The 25,152-nt window shown below is 37.4% G+C and overlaps 1 long non-coding RNA gene across 1 annotated transcript; it reads left to right on the forward strand.

Annotated features, from left to right (window-relative positions):
- The first annotated feature begins 7,993 nt into the window (after positions 1 to 7,993).
- LOC118161187 lies at positions 7,994 to 18,003 on the forward strand. The gene is made up of 5 exons (XR_004747894.1): positions 7,994 to 8,887; positions 10,125 to 10,292; positions 12,756 to 12,919; positions 16,786 to 16,857; positions 17,902 to 18,003. It is a non-coding gene; the product is annotated as an uncharacterized LOC118161187 (long non-coding RNA).
- Positions 18,004 to 25,152: the final 7,149 nt, after the last annotated feature.

Genomic DNA, 25,152 nt, shown 5'->3' on the forward strand with positions numbered 1-25,152 from the left:
CTTCCTTCCTTCCTTCCTTCCTTCCTTCCTTCCTTCCTTCCTTCCTTCCTTCCTTCCTTCCTTCCTTCCTTCCTTCCTTCCTTCCTTGTGGCTGACTTAACAGCTGTTAGTTTCTTGTTGTTAGTTTCTTCTTACCAGGAGAATGTCAAGTAACTACAGCCCCACTGACAATGATGAGCAGGTTGTTTTCCAGTGTGCTGGAGTTTCCTTAAAGACTTTGTTTTGGAGAGGTAAGACCCATGTCCTATGCAGTTGACCATCTCAGAGTCACCACGCATATTTAAATGGTGATATATTAAGATGCAGAAGATAACATGAGCACTGAGTAGTTCAAATTCAGTTTTTATTTTAATCATCACACAGCTCATTACAGATCAACCTGGATACGACTGATGTTTTCCATGAACTACTATTTAACAGTAATCTTTATTTTACATATCTCAAGTTTCAAGACATTTTTTTAAAAATCTGTTTCCAAAGAGAAGTCCTGCTGAAGAGATGTGCAGCCTTGCCAAAGATCTGCTTTATGTAAATCTCAGACTAACAAATCAGCCTCAATATTTCAGATCTGATACCTACTTACCTTAAAAATATAAAAATGAAAAAAAAAAATTGGCCTTCAGGAAGTTTACATTCTGACATGGTGCGGAGTACTACAAAGTAGTGTGACTTTCCCTTAACCCCTCGAAAATGTCACTCTTTTCCTTCCAGATTGGAAGCTTTCCACCAGTAGTAGTAATGTGGGCTGAGTATGTTTATGTTAGACCATGCAAGAGTAGAATAGAAATATTATGATAGGAGAAACAGAGTGGTGTGTTCCTTGGCACAGATACCCAGATATATATTTAAAGATCTTAGGCTCAGACGCCTGTTCTATATTTTGGGAGACTGTGCCCACAACGTGTATATAGGGGTGACCTGTCACAGTGCTGTCAGGTTGCTTGCAGTGGTATCACTAGATACAGCATGATAGCAGAAGATACAGTGAGGCTTGGTTGTGCTGAGCCAGTGAAGCACTGACATTTGCACACAATGAAGTTACCGTGCTCTCTGTGCTGATGCCTTAGACATCTCTTCCACACAGGAATTTATAACTGGACTTGCATCTCCAACTGGAAAACTAAGTCTTTTTCATTATATCTCTCTCCAAGAGGGTCCCCTGCATGCAGTCTAGTCTGAGCCTTATGCCTTCCTTGTTACTTCCCCATTTAATTTCTTACCCAGTCACACTTGTAGACAGCGCTTTTCTTGACAAGACAGAGTAAACGTGGCTCTCTGCATTGTGAAGGTCAGTTCCTTTGGTTGTTTGGAGAAACTGAGCAATGCCCAAGCTCTCCCACTCTTGCTGGCACATAGAGAAAGGGAAACCATGGTCAGCGATCAAACTCTTTTCTGCCAAATTGCAGTTCAGATCAGCACCGTTAGTTTGCCAGAAGGTTCACACATGCCTTGCTGGGAAACGAAAAGGCAAAATATGAACTTGTTCAATTTCCAAGACTATTTGAGAACCCATTGAATAAGCTGTAAGAACTCCAGTAAATCTGAATTGCTGTTTCATCAAATTACTCTGATAAACAAAGGAGAATGCAAAGTCCAATGGCAACAAAAGATACGAACATATCCCAGAAAGATGAAGTGAAACATGGATAAATGTAGTCATTAAACAATATAACATTACCCTACTATATTTAGATTTTTTTTTCAGCAGCTAGTCAGAGACAAAATATGTTCTTGATAGACTAAATCCAAGGCTTAAAAATGAGATGGGCTTTACAGAAAAGGTTTTGTTCAAGTGAGATTAGGAAGGTTAGATGTTGTTGTCATTGTTGTTTTTTTTCTCCCTAATGGTGTTTTAGGTGACTAGTATCTAGACTACTCATTGGAAAACAGCTTATGAAAATAGCTGAACTGGTGATTAGAGAGTTCACATACTTCAGTCAAACTCTATTGAACCTTCATCCTGACAGCTTCACTAGAGAAATTAACTACTGGCACCTCTATAAAAAGATAAAGCCATTTTCTTTCTGAGTGTTGATATTATCTGTTAGTATTCTGCTCCATATTAAAAACAAATATACATCAGCCCAGGTTTCAGTAGTGCCATCTTTCTAAGAGTGCTTCTTCCATGCAAGTGTTTGTTTTTAAACACTAATTTTAAGTCAGTCTTGATATTTTGTGGTGTGTCAAGGTGACTTTTAAGATTATGTGTTTGTTTCTCAGGGAGCTGCATAATGCCCAGTGGAGTTATACCAATAGTTCGTAAAGCATATTTGTATGAAGAGTGATTGTACCTATGCAATCCCAGGTGTGATATATGCTGCAGTATGATGTGACTCAGAAAAATGGAGTATTACAGACTTTTTTCCCCCACTTTGGTCTTCTTCCCCTGTTTCCTTTATGCATCTTTTGTACTATAGGACTTTATTCCTATTCCCTTTCACTTGGCTCCACTGGTCTGGTAATCAGACAGAGAATATCAGAGCCAATCTAAATCTAGAAGGCCAGATTGGAGATGTAGAGTAAAACCAGTCTGGGACCAAAAAAGATGGTAGAAGGCAAAGGAAATCCAGCTCTTCTGAGCTTGATGAAAAACATGATTTGGAAGCTTCTGTCCTTTTGCACCTAAGTGATGAGACAAAATGTTCTTGGTGGAAATTAAATTATAATACCAGGATTTTGTTTTTGTAATCTATAATATTTTGATATTTGTCTTCTTCCTGTTATGGTGAAATGATTATTGCTCCTTTATGAAATTCAGACTTACAATCCCAGGCATGTTTATGGCCCAAATGAAGTAGGTTGGCATGTAATGCCATTTTATATTGTAAGCATAGCAGAAAAAAATATGATACAAGACACTGATACTATCTCCATCAGCATTGTAGAAGTGATGTTCTGAAATAAGGGTGAGAATTCTTCTTTGGAAACTTAGTGCAGCAGCAAGGTCTGCACTGAAAAGTGAATAGCGCATCAAAGACATAGATCAGTCTCACAATAAAAGTTGTGCTCATATAATTTTGTGTGAGATGAGTGACTCAAGCTCGTTGGATTTTTTATTTTTGATTTGAAACTTTTCCTTTATTTTTGTATTCAAGAAATCACAGGGGATGTTCAGGAATACAGGTGTACAATATACCATTGAAACACAGTGTATGAAATGTTCATTTATAATTTCTGCCTATAATCTGGCATGATAAAAAGAAGTCACATTTATGTGTGACAATCTTGTCTTGATCCATCTTTTACTACACAATTACATCTGAAGAGAACCAAAATTTGCAAAGTACCCTTAAATACTCCTAAAGGAGAGTTCCAGAGCTGGCAAAACATGTAAGGGAAGTCATTGATATTCTTTTAGAAAAATATCTTTTTAGCTACCATGTCATGGTTCTCAATGGCTACAACTGACCCTCTACATCGGGTATAGTAGGATATACTAACATTTATCTGTTAATTACATCTCATTTATAAATTCAAACAGATTCCAAATTAGCTATAAGATAAATACGTGCTTGCCCTTTCCTGTTTGTGAGACACACTACACATTTAAGTAAACGTGACCTACAGTTTTACAATGATAGAAATTTTACCATAGATGGATAGCTAGATAAATGAATTGGTTTAGAAACAGTTATGGAATAGATATGGATTTAGTAAACAAATATGTTGAAGGCATATAATGTTCCACGTTCATTAAAACAAAGACAATTTAAATTATTTTGAACATTAGAAGCAAGTCAGGTGTTCAGACAGTACCCATAATAAGCCAAGTCAGACAATAATTCAGTAGGGTACGTCTTAAACCCAGATACGATAGATGTACTCTGGGAACAAAGAGACAACTTCCAGCTGTTATAAAATGTTAAACATAAGTAATATTAACAAAATTATGCAAACAAGAATAATGTGAGCCTTTTCTTTTCCTTCCATTTGATAAAAAAGCAATAAGAACCTAGGAACTTAACCTCAGTTTCATAGCTACTAATAAACTGTTGCTTTTTATTAAATGTTCTTCTATCTAATTTCTTTCTGCTCAGTTAATCATTTAAACTAGATACAGCTGGTAATAGAGTTTAGCCAGTTCATGAAAAGATAATCTGATAATCTACACATCACCACGTCAGTTTTACTCAAATATGTGTCTACCCAACATGATGGTGACCTTTCATGTTGTATTTTCCCTAGGTATAATTTAGAAATTGAATAGTATCATAAATTCATCTCTGACATTTCTGAGCATATTCAAAGACTGATTTCTCTGAATTCATCCAGTACAATCCCCTTTGACAATCTACAAGTTTATCAGTAGAGTTACACATTGGTGAGATTTGCCCATATCTATTTATCATTTTTTATTATTATTTTTTTTCATGCATGCCAAAATAAATACCTTTCTGAAGCATAATTTTCATACATAAGGTTAATACTGATTTAATTCCCTTTAACACTACTCTAAAGTAAATGTCTTCAAATAAATGAAGAATCAAAGAGGCTTGTTATGAAATCCAGTCACATTCCTGTTGATTCAGTTGTACAGTTTTATCAAATGATGTGTAGTTAGCAACATTGCTTTTGTTTTGTCCATACTGTTATTCTGGGGAGAAAGTCACTTTCCTTAACTGGGCTGAATTATTGGAGCAACCAGCAAATGTTTGAACTGCAATACCCAGTGTCCACAATCACTTGGTCAGGAAGGAATGTACATATCTGGATATATCTGTGTAGATGTAGCTGTAGATCTATATAACTGTAGATATATATATAGCTATAGAGATATACCTGTAAATATCTATATCAGTCTAAGTATCTCTATATATAGATATGGATATCTATCTATATTCCCCCACCAGGCTAGATGATATCTGTTTATATCTGTATCAGTATCTAGATTGATGTTGATATCTAGACTATCCAACTATATTTATATCTATCTATCTATCTATCTATCTATCTATCAATTTATACACAGGTATTAGATATCTATATGAATCTAGATAGCTATCTGTCTAGGTCAAGATCTAGATATATGTATTTCTGCATCTGCATCTAAATTCTGTCTTTCTAGATACAGATACAACTACTCAGATATCTCACTCTATCTGTCTGTCTTTCAGAAGGTAGTACCTCTCTCCATCATGGAGGAGTGGGTGGTGTCAGGAAGTTCCTTAGGTACTGATGATCTGTAGAAGCGTGGCAGGAATTGGATTTCTTTGGTTCTCTCTGAATCTGGATTCTTACCTCAGCCTCTGACTGAGCACTTTTCATTGCAGTTTCTCTTCCTCTCTCTATTTCCCTCTCAGCAACTTATCCCAGTAATTAGCACGAAGCCTATGTGACTGAAGACACTGTTTGTTGGATTCTGAATAACAGCTGATAACTGTAATGTGCCAGTCTAATAATGATATGAGATCTACATCAGGGACTTTTAAATAGCATCTCAGGACTGTGCAGCATCAGGTTATTAAACCTGAACAAAAGAAAACAAAGCAAAACAAAACAAACAAACAAACAAAAAAAACGGATTTTTCCATTCTTCATGCATGCACATAGCACCATCATCCACACTAACTGGAGTTGTGCATGTAGATATGACTTCAGAAGTGACTGTTTGCTGTATGGCTCTGTTAAGTTATTTATAATGCTGGAAAATGGAAATCCTTGCAACTTTCACTGACAGACTATAGTTTTCACTTTCATTAAACCAAATGCCTCAAAGCCGTGAATTATTTATTTAGTATGGATTTGTCAAAGAAATGGTGGGCTTCAGAACATTGAAGGGACAGAGTTGCCATGTAGAAACAGAATAATGTTTAAAGAATTATTGGTGCAAAACAACTCTAAAGCGTATCTAGCCTAATATACACATCTGGCTTAGCAAATGTACACACAGATACAGTTATAATGAGTTCTGCACATTTTCCAGATATACTCTCTCTCGTCTCTCCCTTCTCTAATTTGCTTGAGCGGCCTCTTCTCAGTGTTGAGAAATACCCAATCAATGTAACCTTAAGTCTGGCATCCTAGCTGAAACCCTCAGGCCTCAGATAGCTACCTCCATATCTCTCCTGAATACAGTTTCATCTTGTCATTACAGAAATGCAGTGCTTCTCTCTTACTGTTCTTGTCCTCCAGTGTTGTGAAGAATAATGGTAAAAAATGCCAGATGCTTCTGACGGGAATGCAAACAGTCCTTTGAGCCTGCTCTCTTCCAAGTTTTAATGGCTCCAACCCATAAATAACATATATAAAATAGATACAATTTTTTCTTGAATGTTGCTCCATTGCAAGACACATCTGTCAGGCTGCAACTAGGGCAGGCTGTCAAGAAGAGCCACATACAAAGTAAGACATTTAGAAAGCCTATAAGGCAGAGAGCCCAGTCCCTCAGCCACAGGAAGCAATCCTGCACTTACCCTCCAAGAAAAAAACACAAGTTTATTATCTCATTCTGTGTGCTGAAGTAGTAGTATTTTAGATCCCCTGCTCACTGCCTTCCCCTGAAAAATGATGTTACTCAATAGAGCTGATAAAGAGAGAAAACAATACAAACTTTTATTGTATTTTTATACATATTTTTTTTTGTCTTGAGGTGTTGTTTTTTGTCACTGACCAGTTGAAGTAGGCTTCTTCTTAACCCCAGCTGGCTGCTCTGTGTTCACATTCCTCTCCCACAATCCTAGTGACTTGGCCTCCCTTTCCAGTCCTTACCTCTTGAATTTATTAGGTCTGCTTTCTTTGAAAATCACTGTGGTTTGGTGTTGCTGAACCACCAAAAATAGCATTGCCTGACTAGATGACCTTCAGTGGAGCTCACTGGCTGGTTACCAAGATAGAGCCTATTACCTTCTATGACTTGCATTGTGTGGGAAGTCAGAAACACTTTAAATTTTGAACTAGTCATAATGATGACTCAATTATTACTGCTTGGAGCAAAAAGTCAGTTTTGCAAGGCCATTCATAAGGAGGAAAATTAAATTGTTTATTCTTTGAGTGCATTTGCATCCATTCCATATTCAACTCAACTAAACATTTATTTTCATAGGTATATTATCAAATAACTGTTATTTTGAGTTCCCCTTTTGTCCAACAAAATGTGGATTTCATAAAGAGACTGAAGAATAAACATTTTGAGATAAGTATCATTTGGATATTTTTGAGTCAAAATGAGCAAAAACCTTTGAAAACATTTTGTGGGGCCCAGCTGTATTTTCTAATTGTTCACATGAAAGATTGTGTATGTGGGAGTTTTATGTTAAGAGTATTTACAGCATTAGATGACATTTAATATATTAAGTAACTGTATGTGATCCATGAAGTATTACTTAAAATATTCATATCTCTTTGGTAACCTCTTTTGTTGGTCCATGCAAAATATTTTTCAACAAACTAATATTTTCCTTAAGAATTTATCTAGCATTCTGCAGACATGGTACGTGACATTTGTTAGTAAACGAAGATATACATGCTTGTAAGGCAAAAACCGGGAAATCTGAGAAGTGAGGAGTAAGAAAGTCTCCATTTCAGCCAATGTAAGTGTTGTGGTTTAACCCAGCAGTCAGCTAGGCACCACACAGCTGTTCGCTCACTTCCCCTCCATGGGATGTTGGAGAGAGCCAAAAAAGGGAATAACAACACTACTTTCAAGTTAAGATAACAAAAGTTTAATAAGAAAGGAAAAAATAAAAAATAAAATAAAATAAAAGCAAGGAAAATAATAAAAAAATTATGATGCACAATGCAATTTCTCACCATCAGCCAATCTATGCTCAGTCAGTCCCTGAGCAATGACAACCTTCTCAGTCAGATCCCCCAACTTTTATTGCTGAGCATGACACTATATGGTATGGAATATCCCTTTGGTCAGTTTGGGCAAGCTGTCCTTGCTGTGTCCCCTCCCATGTTCTTGTGCACCCCCAGCCTCCTCGTTGGCAGAGCAGCATGAAAAGCTGGAAAGTCCTTGGCTCTGTGTAAGTACTGCTCTGAAACAACCAAAACATCAGTGTGTTGTCAGTATTATTTTCATCCTAAGTCCAAAACACAGCACTATACCAACTACTATGAAGAAAATAAACTCCATCCTGGCCAAAACCAGGACAGTTTCCATTCCCAATTATATACCATTTATGTCATATTCAGGTCTTATTATTTCCAATACATCCTGTTTAATCACCACCACCCTTCCTGTCCTTTGATACATACACACAGCTATAATTACCTTCCATCTAAAATGTCCACTGACTTCCTTTAGTCCATGATTTCAGGCTCCATCTATCATAATAGTTCTTCAGGACAGGAGCAATTGTGACTCGGAAAGTTGTATACTAAAGCCAGCTTCAGTTCAACCATCATTGCACTTGCCTGGATCCTTACAAGATTAATTCTTCATTAGTTAGTGACTCTTACTGTAATACCATTGACATGATATCTAACAGCCACAGCAGTGATGGCATACAGAACAATTGGCATCATGCAATTCAAATCTTGGGCTGTTCTTACTCAAAATCAAATCCCCCTGAAGTACACATCAAAATTCCTCACCCTTCTACATTACTCACCAAGTACACACAGGTCATTGAGCAAAAGGAATCCCATGGATAGGTTTGCCTTTTCCTGAAGTGGGAATAACCCCCTACTGTCTTTCTCAGACAGTTTTTCACATGCACTACAGAGGCTTTATCTTCTTCTACAATACAAAAAGGTTTTGACTGGGCAGGACCAGCTTGATTGGCAGATCCCCTAGTGTTAACTAACCAAGAGGATTTTACGAGATTTCTGTTCAATGTCCCAGCTCTCCATGTACTTTTTTTAACAGTCCATTGTATCTTATGATTTTTTCAGAGGCTGGTGCATGATAGGGAATGTGATATACCCAGCCAAAATCAGGATGGTAAGCAGGGCAGTACAATCCTCTAATACTAATTGGAAATGAGCTCGATCCATTTGTTTAATGAAGACTCAAGAAAAAGAAAAAGGAAAAAAAAAAAAAAAAAGATTAAATGCAACTAATTAATTTTAAAACCTTATAATTAAAAGTATGATGACAGAGATCTAATTTGGGAGGGCAGTAATCGATACATAAGACCAGCTATAGTGCAGTAGTTTTAAAAACTACTGCAGATATGAAAACTCCTGGGATTATCTCCAACTGAGTTTGGATAATGCTTTGTGGTATTGAAATTAGTGATGCTGTTTTGTTTGTCTGTGACTTAGAAAAGATTAGCGTGTTGTTATCAACAAAATAGGCTTTCAATAATAAATTAAGCTTTGGAATAATTAATTCTATGCTTGACCATCATGTTGTTTCCCTTTGGGGCAGAGGAAGAAGAAGGCAAAAAACAGTCTGTAGTAGGCACAGGCTACTGAAAAATTACACTGGAAGGTATCCTTCTCCAGCAAAATTTATGCATTTAAAGCTAAATATATATGATGGATTGAGGTTAAGTGAATGTGGTATAAATATTTATATTACACATTCATATTATACATTTTTTATGTAGTACACAGGCAAAATGTTCTGATAGGGATTTTTTTTGTTATAAGGTACCATGACAGACCTACAAAGTACGTTTTTTCTAGCTTAAATATTATATGTCAATCAAATGCAAACAATGCATGCTGCAATTTTTTTAGTTTACATGGAGGGCTTACTTTAGGGTTGATGTGAAACTATACCAGGAAAAGGTAGAAAACCTTTTAATTCTGAGCTGAATATTCTACCCGAGTAACAATTACTTATAGCCACTCTCAGCAGAGCTTCATTTTTGAAGTCTGGCGCTCTACAGTTAAATTATGTCCCTAGGTTATTTTAAGTATCACCAGTTAAATTAATAAACTATTGATGACCATGATTTTGGGCCTGAAAATACGGTGTAGAAACTTTGGCAAAGAGAGAAGCAGATTGCATATGAATGGTGAAATTCAACATTATGTCACCAAATACCTGGGGATTGGAGTTCAAGCTGATTTATTACAGCGTTGTTTTTTTTATTTTTACTGGACACTGATAGGGCTTAGGCTAAAGTAGTCTCATCATACTCTCCAAGCAGTGGGAGTGCCCACTTCAAAAGCACTTTTTTAATAGGTTTTGTATTGCTGCTAAGGTAACACATGGCTTTTTTGTTTAGGCTGTCAGCTCTGTTGGTGTATACCTCACAGCATCCAGAACTATGAGACTACAGCAGAAGCCACATCAGAGAGGTGTCCTGAGAATTTCAGCAGTGGGAAGAGTCTATCTGCATATAGGATAATACAAACTGAATCACAATTAGAGAGTGCTAGTCTTGAGGCTGATGGTGAGCTGCACTTAGAAATGCTAGATTTTCAACAACAATAAATTAGGATCTTTTTTTTTTTTATTTATTTTTTTTCAGCAGCAAAATACCAAAAAGTCACAAAATTTGAAACAAATAAATGAGAGGGGCAAAACTACAGAGACACATAACTTCTTTCCAGTCAGCTAAACTGGGTAATCTAGTAGTAGATGTTAAAGATGGGGGATAGAGATTCATCCTTCAGGCTAGGAGTCATAGTGTAACCTCTTAGTTTCCCTCTTCTCCATCCTTGATGAAGTCATCAGCTCTAGAGTTTATCTGAGCAAAGAGGTCAATAAGGGAAGCTGATGTCAATGGACCAGACTATGAGCTGAGGAGCCAACTCATAATGCCTCCAATACCCCAACCACAGCAGAAAATTGGATGAAAAGATTTCATCCCTTGAACCCTGCTTTGTGTGTTGCTGCTTGCTGGCCTACACTTCATGGCATGAACTCTCTACCCCTTGCTGCTTGCAAGGCTGTGAGCTTATTAGTAGAGCTGCCACTGGGAGCTGATGCTGAGCCTGAAGGATGTGTCCAGTGTGAGAGGCTGAAGTGTATGCACTAGTGCAATGGGAGAGTATGCAGCACAAGGCTGGCCTAGAGGAGTACTCAGGACAGGACCACACACAGGCCCCTTTGATTGCCACACCACCTCAGCTCTTTAAAAATACTGTCCCTTGTATAGATTTTGGCTGAGCTACTGCCCCCACAACTTTCCCTTTCTTTCCTGTGGTGATTTACATAGAGGTTAATACACACCTCTATGCTACCGTCCCTCTAGTGCAAGAGGAGGAGGTTAAAAAATAACCAAAGGGACTGAAGATGCCTCTCACTCTTGCTTTACTCCTGCTCGTTTATAGGGGTAGGTCTCCTCAGCATCTCTCTAGTTCCAGCCTAAGACTTGACTTTGGCTGTATGGAGGGGAGGCTTGTTGCTGGGCATGAACGGGCAGGGAGCAGGCAGCTGGCCAGAGAGGCAACTGCCAGGAATGGGATACCATGGGACAAGTAGTGACTTACTGGAATATGACTTCAACTCTCCCATAGTAACAGAGCATGGTGGGAGTCAGCAGATTTAGGTATTCAAATGCAGGCTGATTTTTCCTTGGGAGCAGTGAATTAGTATGGAGTGAGTGACCATTTTTGGCTTATGAACTAAACTAAGAAATTTGAAAAATGTCGGAGGAGGAATAGGAATTGAAGACATATTTCCATATTTCCATGAATGTTTTCAGAGAAAATTAAGGGAATAAACCCTCAAGAGTACCATAGATTTTGGTTCCTCATACCTGAAAAGAAACTTTTTTTTTTTTTTTTTTTTTTTTTTTTTTTTCTCTATATATGTATATATTTAAATCCAGAGACATGGAAGGTAGTGGGAGCTAAGCAAGAAAGAGATGTGTCTCTTCTGCACCTCTGTGTGTGACTCCAGAGGGCAGGCCCAGCTGGTGAGGGGCGATCCATTTGCTTTTGCACCACAAAGCCTGCTCAGCATCAGGCAGGAGCAAAACTCTTCTGTGTGACTTTGTGATATTGCCATCACACAGAGCTCCTTTCTATTAGAGTCTGCAATTACTGTTTTTCTTTCTGATTAAAGTATGCTCTTGGGAATACAGACTATTTGTTCTGTGCTCTTAATAAACTTTCTACTACATTGGGGGGTGGGGATGAAATGTCAAGACTGATAAATACAGTGAAGTTAACCCCCAAAAGACAGACTGGGATACTGCATCATTATTTTTACCAGCTAGGGTAGATAAGCCAAGCTGTTAGAGTATCGATTCACATAACTTCACTATAACCTATGTAAACATATGTGCATGAATATTTGTCCAATGTTAGATCTATTTCTTTGGAATTTTAGAATATCCCATTTATTTTACCTTACTCAAGTGCATTTATAAGAGCTCAAAACTATAAGGGTTTTTCTTAATGCTTGGATTTTTTTCTAGTGCCTTTGAAATTATATATTTTTTTAGCAATTAATGAGTTTTTTACAGCACCTTGATTTTGAAATGAACCTAGAGGGTAGATTACTTCTAGTAACAGAGAAGTATCTTATTAAAGTATTATAATTTAGTATTTTTACTTCTTTTCTCTGTGAAAATGTTGAAGATAAAAAATACGGAAGACAGAAAAATTGGCAGGTGAAGGAAAAACAATGAAGTTGGAAAGAAAAATAACAGTACTGTATTAAGGTTGCAATAGAAAACAAACAAAAAACTCTACATCTTATTAATATATAGGGGGCTGTACAAGACTACACCAGGTGAGAATTGTGATTGTATTGATGAGTTAATTTTATGTTGATAATTGTATTTTTAATGCAAAGCTATAATGCTCTTGAGGTTTATTTTGGTTTTGTTTGCTTTGCCTAGCAATGAAATTAAGCAGGTGTGATCACTTATTGGAGCTGACCTCCCTTTGTCTTATCTGTTCAGCATTTTAAAGTCACTTTCAGTGTGAGCCATAGTGTCAGGAAATTTGCAGGATTTATAATCTTCCTGGTATGAATAAAAAGCTGAGAACAAGCTTTACGGAGATTAAACATCATTGTTTAATGCAACAGTCTGGTTCAAAAGTCTTCAGAAAAGACTACTAATTGGTAAATTGGATCACTATAGTATACTCAAAAAAAAAAAAAAAAAAGTGTTGAAAACGTTATTTCAGGAAAGCGCATTGCTTCTTCAAAGGGACATTCTGGTTCAGTAACTTGCTAAAGCTCTTGGAGGGTGTCAGTGAACATGTCAATAAGCACATGGATAATGTGGGGTGACAATTTGGGAATATAATCTGGAGCTCCCAAAAGCTGTTGGTATATTTGGAACAACCAGAGATTATTATAGATACTAAGTTGCCATAAGTTTGGAGGAGAGGGTCATTTACGGAGTGAAAACTGATAAAAGGACAGAAAGTAAACAGCAAGTCATAAAGGTGATAGTTCTGGATAGAGATGAGCCAGCAGTTTGTCCCACTGGGATCAGTGCTAAAAAAACTTTTTGTTGTTGTTGTTTTTGTTTTTTTAAATCTTTTATTCAGTATCTTCATTGATGTTATGGTGGTGGGAGTGTGCAGTGGATCTTCAGGCTAACACAAAGGCTGGCGCTAAGCTTTCTGACAGTTAAATATCTTGCTAATGGCAAGGAACTTCAGAAGGACCTCATGAAACTAAGTGTGTGGGTAAAAAAGTGGCAAAGGAATACCAATGCAGATAAACATCAAAGAATGCATTTGGGAATAAAATGCTTTAAATACACCTACAACATGATGTTAGATATAGAACTGGTAGTTAGAGTGTAGGAAAGAGATCTCTTTTGTCACTGACTATGAAATCGTCAGCTCAGCTTGCAGCAGCAGCCAAACAAACAACAACAACAACAAAACTGTTGGGCACTGTTGAAAGAATTATGTAAAAGCTCAGTGGGCACACATCTTAAATGCAGCATATAGAGATCTTCATACCTCAAGAATAATACAGTGGAACTGGAGTGGAGGAAGGGTAATGGAATGTTCAGGGGGATGGAGCAACTATTTTACCAGGAGACAGTAAAAATCTTGGAACTGTTCAGCTTTGGGACTAATCCATCTGAATAAAACTCTGTTAGGGCAGATGTAATCAAATTTTGTGAAACTGTAAATGCCTGTGGATAAAGCAAATACAGAACCACTATTTGCCACATTCCACAACAACAGGACTTGAGAACAGTCGAAGATAGGATTTTGGTTTAAAACAGATGAAAGAAAGGGTGTCCTTACACAGAAAGGGTTGTAAACTTTTGCAGCCTGTTGCCATTTGAAGTTGTTCAGTTGTTGAAGGCAGACAGTATAACCAGGTTCAGGATTAAATTAGAGAAATTAGTGGCCAGCAGATCTATACCAACATCCTAAGTGGAGTAGTCATGAATGTTTCCTGCAGCAGCCTTAAAATAATAATAATAATAATAATAATTTTAAAAAAATCTAGATTCTTAGGAGAGAGTCTGTGAGAACAGACCACAGAAAGTGGCCTAGATCACAAGTTTTTCCTAATTGCACTGTGCTTTTGACACTGTTGGACGTCATTAGCTTTACTCAGCAGGGCATTTGTACTTAGAAAAAGAATTAACAAGACAATTATGAGAGAAGTTTCATTTTTACCCTGCTCTTCTTCTGGACAAATGGTACACATTTTTAATATCAAGACTGGCAATGGTTTAAAAAAAAAATAACTTCATAATGTTGTGCTTTCTCTAGAAATAATACTTCCATGTTCTTTCTATCAGCAAAACTCTTCCCAGATGTTCTTGTGAGATTTATGCTATCCTAAACCACATAAAATTATATTTGGAAAATAAGACTCTTCTGGTTTTGAATGCAATCCAAAATCAGAACTTGAGGAGATTCAAAGCTTGAACTTTTTCTTCAACCTCACATTTCAGGGATAAGAGGTGTTCAGATTTAAGGTTATGATTCAGATTAGTTTCCATCAAACTGCTTCCAGTTATTCCTAAAACTGTATTGCACATAGTTAAACACACACACACAGAAAAGCCATCATTTGAAACAGAATTTACTCTTTTTTTTTTCTTTTTCTTTTTTTTCTTTTTTTTTTCCATTAGAAGAAAGAGAAGCAATATGCAATCAAATAGACCGATGACATAGCAACCACAACATCACCTAAGGTTTATAACACTATTCTAGCTTTTCAGAGGTTTTCTCTTGCTCCTGTTCATGCTTGCAGCAAAACTCCCAAGAACAGAACTGAGTCTTGAATTTTGGTAAAGTTGAGGCAATGGGAAAATAGATGTGAAGGAGGATACTGAAGTGACATTTGTTCAGAAGCTTGTCACAGGGCATGGGAAAAGCACAAACACATTTGCTTAGAAACCTAGGGAATGGGAATAGAAAAGTTGGCATGAGAGCATTACAAGGTCCTAAAAGATGAATTTAAAGAGAGGGTAAGTTGTGGAGGGCTTTGGAAGTGAAAGCAAGGGTGTCATAGGGAGAAGAAAGCTTCTGGAAGAAGATGAGGAGAGGTGTTGAAACCAACATGCTAGGAGAAAGGGCTACAGCTTCAACATGACAAATAGGAAATTGTGCTCTGAAGGAATGTCTCTAAGATCTTTTAAGCTGAAAGTGTTAACAACATGCATCAAGGCAGAGCCTCAGCACAAGGATCAAATTAAAGATGTCCTACAGATATTCAATAATTCAGAATTCAACAGCAGGCCAATAGTAATGATTTCTACAGTGATCAAGGAAGGTGATGTAAAGAAGGCTGAAGGGGAAATCAGGAAGATTTTTGAATTACTGCTGAATCTGAACTGATGTTGCACATCCACAAGGAAATATCAAGGACACCAATTGAGACTTAGGCTAGCAGATTTCAGTTATTTCCTGTTTAAGTATCTGTTCTTGTTAAGTATCTAAGTTATACTAATTTAATGTTTTAGTATGTGTTTTGTATAGCTTCTTAAATCCTCATCTTCCTATCACACTTTCAACTCTTAGCTGAGGTACTCTTCACAGTCCCGACTCTTCCAAGGGTTCTCAAAGCCTTCACACCTGCAGGTGTTGAGGGTGCAACTCAGAAAAGCAGGTGTTAATAGTTTCCAGACAATTTTTAAAGTACAACAGAGTTCCTTAATAATGCAAGTGTTTAATTTACACTGAAAATATTGTAAACTGAAACACTGTAAATGGTAGTTTGAATACCTTAATAATTTTAAACAAAACTTATTAGAATTTCCATTTGTATTCTCCACACAATCTCCTCAACTCTGTTGCTGTTATACATCTGAACATAAGGTTTTGAGCACTTTTTATTGCATGCACAAAGGCACTCCCTTCTCATCTTATTCCCAAGACTGTTCTTAAAATTTATAACATGACAACAATATGTGTATGCAAATGTCATCTATACTCAGAGTTTAGGAATACTGTCCTCATTGCAGCATTTCCTGTCTGCTTTTTGGCTTTCAGAAGCCTGTCAGAAACTCTGTGGGGGGTCTGACTATTCTCCCTGAAGTTCCTGTTTGAACTGAAACTGATAAACGTCTGAGACTTGGCCCTGCCAGTAGACATATCTTTTGGTTCTTCATCAGTCAGGCTCAGGACTGTCCTTAACTTCCATATTTATAAAGAATTTCTCAGACGGCAACTGTGGATGACCCATCAGATGGCTTTCCCACAATGGAAAGTTTTTTCAAAGCTTCGGAAACAGTTACCAAACAGCTGAGCATATTTAGTAAATGCCATATCCTATGTCTACACATTTCTGTGTAATCTGTCTGAATTACTCTATCCCACAGTCTTCAAATGTCTGTAGACCAAACTAGATTCCATGCACTCTTCTCTAGCCTGCTTCTCTCTCTTTTTTTTTTTTTTTTATTTTTTTATTTATTTTTTTTTTTTCTGAACCAAAATGAGCAAATAGAGGATATATGACCTTTCCTCCAACTTGTAAGACATCTGCATCTGCCCTTCCCTCAGGCAGATGAAAGCCCACCACTCTTCCTACACCACGAGTGTTTATGGATCTGAAGAATCATTTTAGTAAAGAAGGTAAAAAAAGATTTTCCTTTTCATTCACAGGTGGAATGTATCTTTCCTTGAATAAGAAATAAGCTGTCTGTTCATGTTCTTCAGAGTTTTTGGTCTCTCAGTTTAGGTAAATAAAACTTAGACTGTCTCGGTATGTTAAAAAAATACAAGGTTGCATTAAAACCCAGGACATCTTTTATGACTGCCATATGGTCCAGAATGTATGATTTATGTATGAATTTTTAATATTCAGTCCTTTCTTATTCAATATAGATCATAGTGAAAGAAGATGTATAAAAATATATATTTTTTAATTTCTACCCATACCTTGCCATTGGAATAAACCTGCAGATATAGTATCTTGGAAGCATACTCATAGTCTGAAATTTGTTCAGATTTGAGATAGGCAGTTCTTGCACCTATAAAATCAGAACATTCAGCAAATGGGTTGTTTTTCAGATTTGACCCTGGTCTCTTAAATCCAATTACATTTTTAAGAGTAAGATATTTCACATCAAATCTGTCCTAGTAAACAACCCAAGCCAAGCACTCAGTTCAGATAGGTGAGTTTAAATTTTTGCAAACCCTGAATTTGCTTATTAAACTAACACAAAGAATTAAGTTTAAAGGGAATCTCTACATATGAACAACGTAGAAAAACACATTTAAACTCACTTAAACCATTGTTTCAACAGGGACTGTCGCAGATAATTATTTTTTCACACAGGGATGGGGGATGCTGAAAAAAGCATATGTATTCAAGAATATATCTTCTTCATGGGTAGCTATGATAGAGCACAATTATAACCCCTTGATCATTATGTGTAGACAGTGTATAGATAGCAGTCAGTTAAATGGGGGTAGAATAGGTAGAACTTTGCTTAGAATATTTTAAAATATAATGATAAAATATAAACAAATAAAAGTGTCTCTATTCTTCAGGTCTTGAATCTCTGATTAACAATTCACTGTAGTTCTTCTTCCCTAAGACCCTTGTTGATCTGGAGGGTGAAAAGAAAAAGAGACCTGTTGTGAATATGGTTCTAAAAGCACATAACCTTGAAGTGACAGGATGAAGTTGTCTTTTCCCCAGCCTCTGGGATTCTGCAACAAGGATGGATGGTGCAAGGTGTGTAACAGCAGGAGGCAGTGGATCACAGGGCATGGTGGGGTTTTCTCTGCTCTTCATCTACCTGTTTTATCCCATTCTTCCCTTTGCTTCCTCAAAGCAGAATACAACTGGCAATCAACACTCAGGTAAAGATCAGTAATGAGAAGCTCTCAGATTAAGTTTTGTGTCGCCTAGTGAAGCCTGCAGTGATGGCTCAGGAAGACTTTGACTTTTCTGTTAAAGCTCCCTCAATACTCCAGTTTATTTCTTTGCCTCCCATCATTGATGGCTACTGTTTATCATTTGTTTAGGTGTTTTCATCCATTCTGCCAGAGAGTAACACCACTGCATCCATTTAAATTAACAGTTGACAGAAAACTGAAGTTTGCTTGTTTAAGTGATAAAGAATCCTGTCCCATATTGCCCCTCTCCTCCCCTGCCCCTCCATCCCCTCTATTTGGAAATTGTGGTGAGCTGTTTATAGATCAATGGCTGGTGAACAGTTACTTGTATTAAATGCTTGGGATGGAGCATACAAAGACGCATAGGCTGTGCAAGATCATGGACAGCTATTTGAAAAGCATCAGTCAGCATTGCCAAGAAGGAAATTGAGGCACAAGTCATGTGACAGTTAGATACCAAATGGATGGCTGAACCTTAGGCTTGTCACAATAAGTGTTTAGAAATTTTGACTTAACAGCAGAAGCTAGGGACATTTTTTATTTTTTTTTTTCCAGCAGTCTTGCCTAATAGTGTGTCAGAGCTGAAAGGCTACAAAAGGCTGTGAGCCCACAAAACCATAAAAGAGAGTAATCTGAGATTTTGTTGAATGATCTGAGCTCTTGGACATAAGTAGTTTTTCAGCTGAAAGGACAAGCGACTGTTCATATAGAGTTGCACTCACCCATGCAGCTACCTTCGTATTTAATTGGTTAGAGATGCAGTCTGCTTGGGTCTCTGTAAACTGGACAGGCATACGATTCTGTCAGACAAACCTACCTTGACACTTTGGCCTGAAGATTGTCAGCAATGTGTCATAAGCACACACGGTAAGGTTAGCATGTGCCAGAGGGACTGTACATGAGCACCACATCAAGAAATTGGCAGCTGAAAAGTGTTCCCAGGCCTAGAATTTTAAATGCAAAGTGGTGTCCCCAATATCAGTGATGTCCCCAATATCCTGTGCTTTACAGTATAAGATTTCTGCATTTTTCTCAAGAGCTTGGGGTTTTAAGGAATCTGAGTGGGAGATGGTTTTGAAAGTCCGGCACACTTTGCCCCCATTTATCTTTCATGCTTTGCATGACAAACCCTCTCTCTCCTGCACTGTGAATAAACATGTTCTGTGTATGCACAAAGCACATGTTAACAGAGCTTGTCAAGAATGGACTGAAGTCCATTCCAATGGGCTGGAAATTAATGCTTCAGAAAGTCAAGAGGTCCACAGATACCTTGCATTTTCACTGCTTACCCATGCTGTGCCAGTCTCTGCGCTGACCATGGTGGAATTTACACTCGCATAGTAAGAGGTCACACACACCCAACACCCTGTTTCAAAAACCTAAGCTGAATGCATGTGGCACGTAGGCTTCCCAGTGAGTCTGTGATCTGTGGATTCATAGCCAATACAGAGGTTTTGGTCTTGACAACTGCCTCAGCCACTGCATGGCTTGGCTTCCTATTTCAGCATTTTAAAAGGATGAAATTTGTAAGTGCACTGTGAGGGAGCCTGGTGCTTTTTACTTTAAGAAATGAGGGAGTGCTGCCATTGGAAGCATCATACATATTGGTGGACTTCTGAGAAGTTTAATAAGGCTCCAATAACTATCATCCATCCTTAAGGGGGAATTGGATATGATTAGCTCTGGGGACTAAAAAGGAATATTTTATGCCTCTTATTGACTGTCCTGACCAAGAATGGCAGCTCTAGTTAGTTATCTAAAACTCTGTGTGATATTAAGCAAGGTTGAAATTGATCAGAAGAAAAATTATTCACACCTCCTTGACTGTAGGCCTGATGATGCATTTAATGTTGGATTTGAAAATGTTATCAGTCCTTGGGCTTCTGGACTGAGACATCTGTGTTTTCTCTGGGGTCTGATAAAGAATCTGCCTGCTGAGTTGGGGCATCTGTACAAAGCTGAAGAAAGGTAAGTGATGCAGTTATTTTCCTATGTGGAAAAAAAACTTTTTTTTTTTTTTTTTTTTATAATACTAAAATGGCTTGTGATATTTGTTGTTCTTTAGAATAAGACCTCTATACCTGAAAATCAAACCATTGCAACATATTTTATCAACTTGCCTATATTCTGAATCTATGAAATTTTATTTTCTCTTGTTCTTATTCAATTTATGATTTATTTTTCTCCAAGTATAAATCAGTTTGTATTCAGTGGATTCATGGCAGGTATTCCATCTTGTTTTTCAATATGCTATGTCTAGAACAAATACCTAGTCAGTCATGGGCATATAAAATATTAATCACACATGTTTGAAGGTATGTTGCTATAGCAATTCCTTTAGTGCAAGGAAAAATAAGAATATAGCAGGCTAGGGATATGAGAACAGTAGGAATTTCAAAGCTATAATGGCACTATTAACACATTACTGCATTGTAATGATATTATTTCCTAACTATTCTAGTCCCAAGCTGGCTAATTTTCAAGATAGAATTCTTCAGCAGGGATTTAGTAAATGATTCCAACACAAAAGACAATTGCAATATGAAGAAGACATTAAGCAATCTGAAGAAAATATTTTTAAAAAGAGGAAGCACACAAACACATAAAAATGTCTTCTGTTCACATTTCACCATATCCCTTCTCTTCCCTGTTCTAGTGCGAACAAACCCAAGGGGCCAAACACGACAGGGCTGACCTGAAGAGAATAGAAAGATGCTGCTTAAAATAAATGCTGTGAGTTCAGCATGTAAAGCTACAAAGCAGGCAAGCTGAGAGAGCCAGGAGAAATGTATGGCAATAAAATTTCATCTTGTATTACAAATCTAATTGTAAAATTTTAAAACCTAACCAGAAAAGGCATTATCTCTGAGAGGACTGTAGCTATCTAGATGAAAAAGGAGGCCATAAGTTACAGTGAAGTTCATGGATGAAGAAAGAATGCAATGGTAAATTAATTGATTGTGAATATGGACTGGAACATATTGTGAACAAGGAGCTGGTTGGACGTGCATTTAGCTTGCATTCAGGCTGCTAACCCTCTGAGTGTACTAGTATTCCCTTCACTGAAGGGATGTGGGGCAATTTGAAGTAATCCCATATTTAGTATTTAGCTCTTTTTGTTTGATCAATCCTTTATTAACGTCGATGTTTACACAGTGTTGTAAAGCATCCTGAGTTGCCTGCAACCAATCTCCTTTTGCTATGCTCCCTTTTTCAAAGTCCTAAGGCATACCTGTCTTAAGATCACTGTTTTTTGACACATTTTTTAAAGAAAAGAAAGCACAAATCCCATAAACAAATCAAAAATGCAGTAGACCTTTGGATTTGTTGCAGTTATTTAGTGTCTAAATGAACAAGAAAAAAAAAAAAAACATTTATTTCTAAATTGATGAGATCAAACAATAAAGACTAGATGGAGCCAGCTATGCATCATGCACATCCTTTCTCTTTAATTAAAGACAAACATGAGCCTTCAAGAAAAAGAAGCAACAGTTCAAATATATATTAATTTTAGTAATAAGCAGCCTGTACAGACATGGATCATTTTCTTGCTATTTTGTTGTAGTGCATAATGACGGTAAAAGTAAGAAAACCAAAACAGGAAAATTTTTACTTGTTAAAGAAAAATAAATCAAAAAGAGATCACATTTTTTGAAGATGTTTTACAAGGTGGATAAAATTTTCAAAAGGAGGGGGGAAGGAAACAGATTTTTTAAAAAGAGTGTTTATAAGGACATTTCCTATTTCAGTCTCCTTGGGAAATGTGTGAATAGTAGCTAAACAGACTGCTTAATTTAAACTGTGATGGAAAGAGGTAAATTGGGAAAATATAAATACATAGACTTTTAGAAATGAACAGTTGCACTTCAGCACCATAACCATCTGGTAAGCTGCAACTTGCAGCACCCAAATTTTACATTCCATTTACCTAAGAACCAAAAGCTAAATACTTGAAAAATTCATTAGAGCTATCAGCAGCATCTAATATTTGAATAGCACAAGATTAAGCTGAACTGCAAACCAAAACTTTGCGTCACTCTATAGTGCCAAACTCATGGCAAGAAACTGTGATACCACAAATGTATGGCCTTTCTGTAAAGGGAACCCTCTCAGCATCCAGAAGGTATCAGTTATAAGCTATGTAAGCGCCAAGCATAATTGCTAATAAAATGGTTGATATTAAAAACTGGAATTTTGCAAGTAGTCCCGGCTTGGTGAAATGTCTGCGATCAGGGTCCGCAACATTCAGGAAGTGAGTGTGCACAATATTTGTGTGTTCACATAAGAATGATTTGAGTGGCTGCATTATGGGTCTCATTACTGCTGCTTATATATGTATATATGAATACAGAGTAGTGTCTATGAGCACCACCTACACATATAGATATACATAGTCATTAGATGTGAGCTGAGCTTTTCTAATGGTATTTTCCTGACTACTTTATCCAAAACTTTTGAAAATATTAATATTTTCCAAATTTTAAAATAGGTTCTAGGATTATTTTTTATGGAAAGCAGAACCTGTACAAGAGGCTATTCCTTCTAGGCAATTACCCCGTTCTCTCAAAGTCAGTTCCAAATGTCTTGAGAATGTATCTTTTCCGTTTTTATTAGAGGGCTATTTCCATTCATCAGGAAACTGATTTTCACTGATCTCCTGCATTTTCCTTTACGTCAGAGTTTTACCACTGTATATAATAATTTCAAAGTAATACACAGACACAAACAGAACACACCCTCAAAATGCAAAACACTGAGGAAGGTGTCTAGCCAAAGCTGCATGCTGTTGCTCTACTGGATTTATATTTTCCCATTGAGCTATATCGGACCCTTATAGAACAGCTATCTATTTACATTAACCTGTTAAAATCTCTACTCTGCAGGAACCCTCTGGAATTAATTGAGTTACTATGACAGAAAAAATCTGGTTCCATTGAAAGCTATGGGAATTTTGCCACTGGCTTCACTAAAGCCAGGGTTTTTCACCTTATTTATTTGCTCAAGCTAGAACTGAACCCCCAATATACCTACTTGCTCCCGCCCCTCTACCACCTCTGTTCATGCTCAGAAGTGTTTCTGCAGTGTCACATGGAGCGGATGCTGCTTACTTACTTCTATTCCTAGCTTGTCTGAGTGTGCTAAGTGAGAGATGTGCCAGCCTGCCTCATCACAAATGGCCTTTTAATGAACTACTCAAGGATTTAAATTATCCAAGAACCTGAGAAAAGCATTGTAAATTTAAGTCCCTTTTAGGCAATTAAAACCTGACATGTTGCCATTGAAAACAGGCCAGGGAAAAAGTGATTCCACCTCTTAAGAATCACCACTTACAGGGAGAGATAATGGCATTTCAGGCACTCCAGGTACCGCAGCCTTCAGAGGGTGCTTGGATGTCAGCTTCGTGAATTGATTCTGGCTGTGTAGCAGCTCAAGTTGACCTCCAGGCATGGGGGAATGTTTGGTCACTGAACAAACTGGATCCTGGGACAGCGCCATTTCAAAATGTCGGGGAGGAGAGAAGCAAGAAGAAGGAAGACTTGTATGGCTGAAGAGGTTTGTTTCAATAGAGTAAATAATTTAATTTCTGCTTTTATTTATTTATTTATTTTTAATAAGTAATTAGATTTACCTCTATTTTAAGCGAATCAAGTTGAATATCTTCAAATTAAATATATGGAGTGTTTGCAAGCTAGCAAGTAATCTGCCATTCAGAATTTGCTAAGTACCCTACAGTAACGTATTTAAAAAAAAAAAAAAAAAAAAAAAAAAAAAAAGGTTTTGTTGGCCTGATGTTCTCTGCAGCAATGGAAGATTTCAACAGCCTTTCCATGTATCTCTTTTGTGGTGCTGAGAGTCTGAAGCATTAAATAAGTGCATACATCTTATTCAAAAACTATTCAGTAAGGCCCTGAAAAAATACCTTTGCAAGAACTCCCTGCTAGTTACAAAAAGGTTTTTTAAAGTAAACAGACAACCAAAAATATATCTTTCACAAGCTCAACTTGCTTTTACTCTCTAAACAAGAACAAGGCTGTAGCTACTGTGCAAACTGGAAACACAGGGCTGGTAGTATAGATGTAGGGCTCATATTGGATGTCCATCATCCACTGCATGCAGCCACCTGAGTGTGGCAGGTTCTTGGTTCAGGACTGTCACGGGCAGTATTGCTTTGTATGAGCTCTTCCTGTGCAGACCAAGGTAGGGCAGGCTGTTCTTGTCTCATGGTGGTTACAGTCTCTGCATTCTTACAACAGAGATTATAATTCAGTATCTTTTGGGTAACCTCTCACTGTCTGTTACTAATGTTCTCAGTTTTTATAAGCCTAAACAAAACATGTGATGGGAGAATCCTCTCCTTTATTGAGTTGCTTGCTTTGCACATGATCTGGCAGCAGAGGTTGAATTGGCTGGATGGCACAATCTTCCAGGCAGTTCAGGAGTGAAACGCTGGAGATGACTGCACAGTTTCTTGGAGAAGACGATGAGAAGAGCTGCAAAATGCTAGCACTGGCTACGTGAGTGCTCACGAGGCTATTTTGTGAAAGCTCACAAGGGAAAGTTCAGAAGGGGGTCCTGTTTTTCATCAGACCAGCTGCTGGTGAATTGGAGACCTTGCAATCTATTTGCCTTATCCCTTACAACTAAATTTGTATGTGTACTTGAGACTGGTTAGTGGAAAAACATGAAGCACTGTGTCATAACCAGCAGCAGCCTTTAGGGAGGAAGAGCAGCTCTGCTTTGGAGTAATCTGGATGAGCTGTCTGGTGTCATGAGTCTCCTGAAGTGCCACCATCTTCCTTCACAGCCACCATCTAACACTGCACAGGGAAGCAGGTTTTTCTTGTTTTTGTATAACTGCAGCACTGTTTTTGAGATAAATGCAGTATTCAGAGAGAAATGGACACCACTGAAAACTGAATTTTTCACATCAATATTTTTCACACAGTGCTGTTATTTGTAGCACTTTCACAGACAGATATATGATGGTGGAAGAGGCAAGAGGCACAAAGTTAGCTTGTGAAA

Source organism: Oxyura jamaicensis, chromosome 2, assembly GCF_011077185.1.
Source record: "Oxyura jamaicensis isolate SHBP4307 breed ruddy duck chromosome 2, BPBGC_Ojam_1.0, whole genome shotgun sequence".
Classification (NCBI taxonomy): Eukaryota; Metazoa; Chordata; class Aves; order Anseriformes; family Anatidae; genus Oxyura; species Oxyura jamaicensis.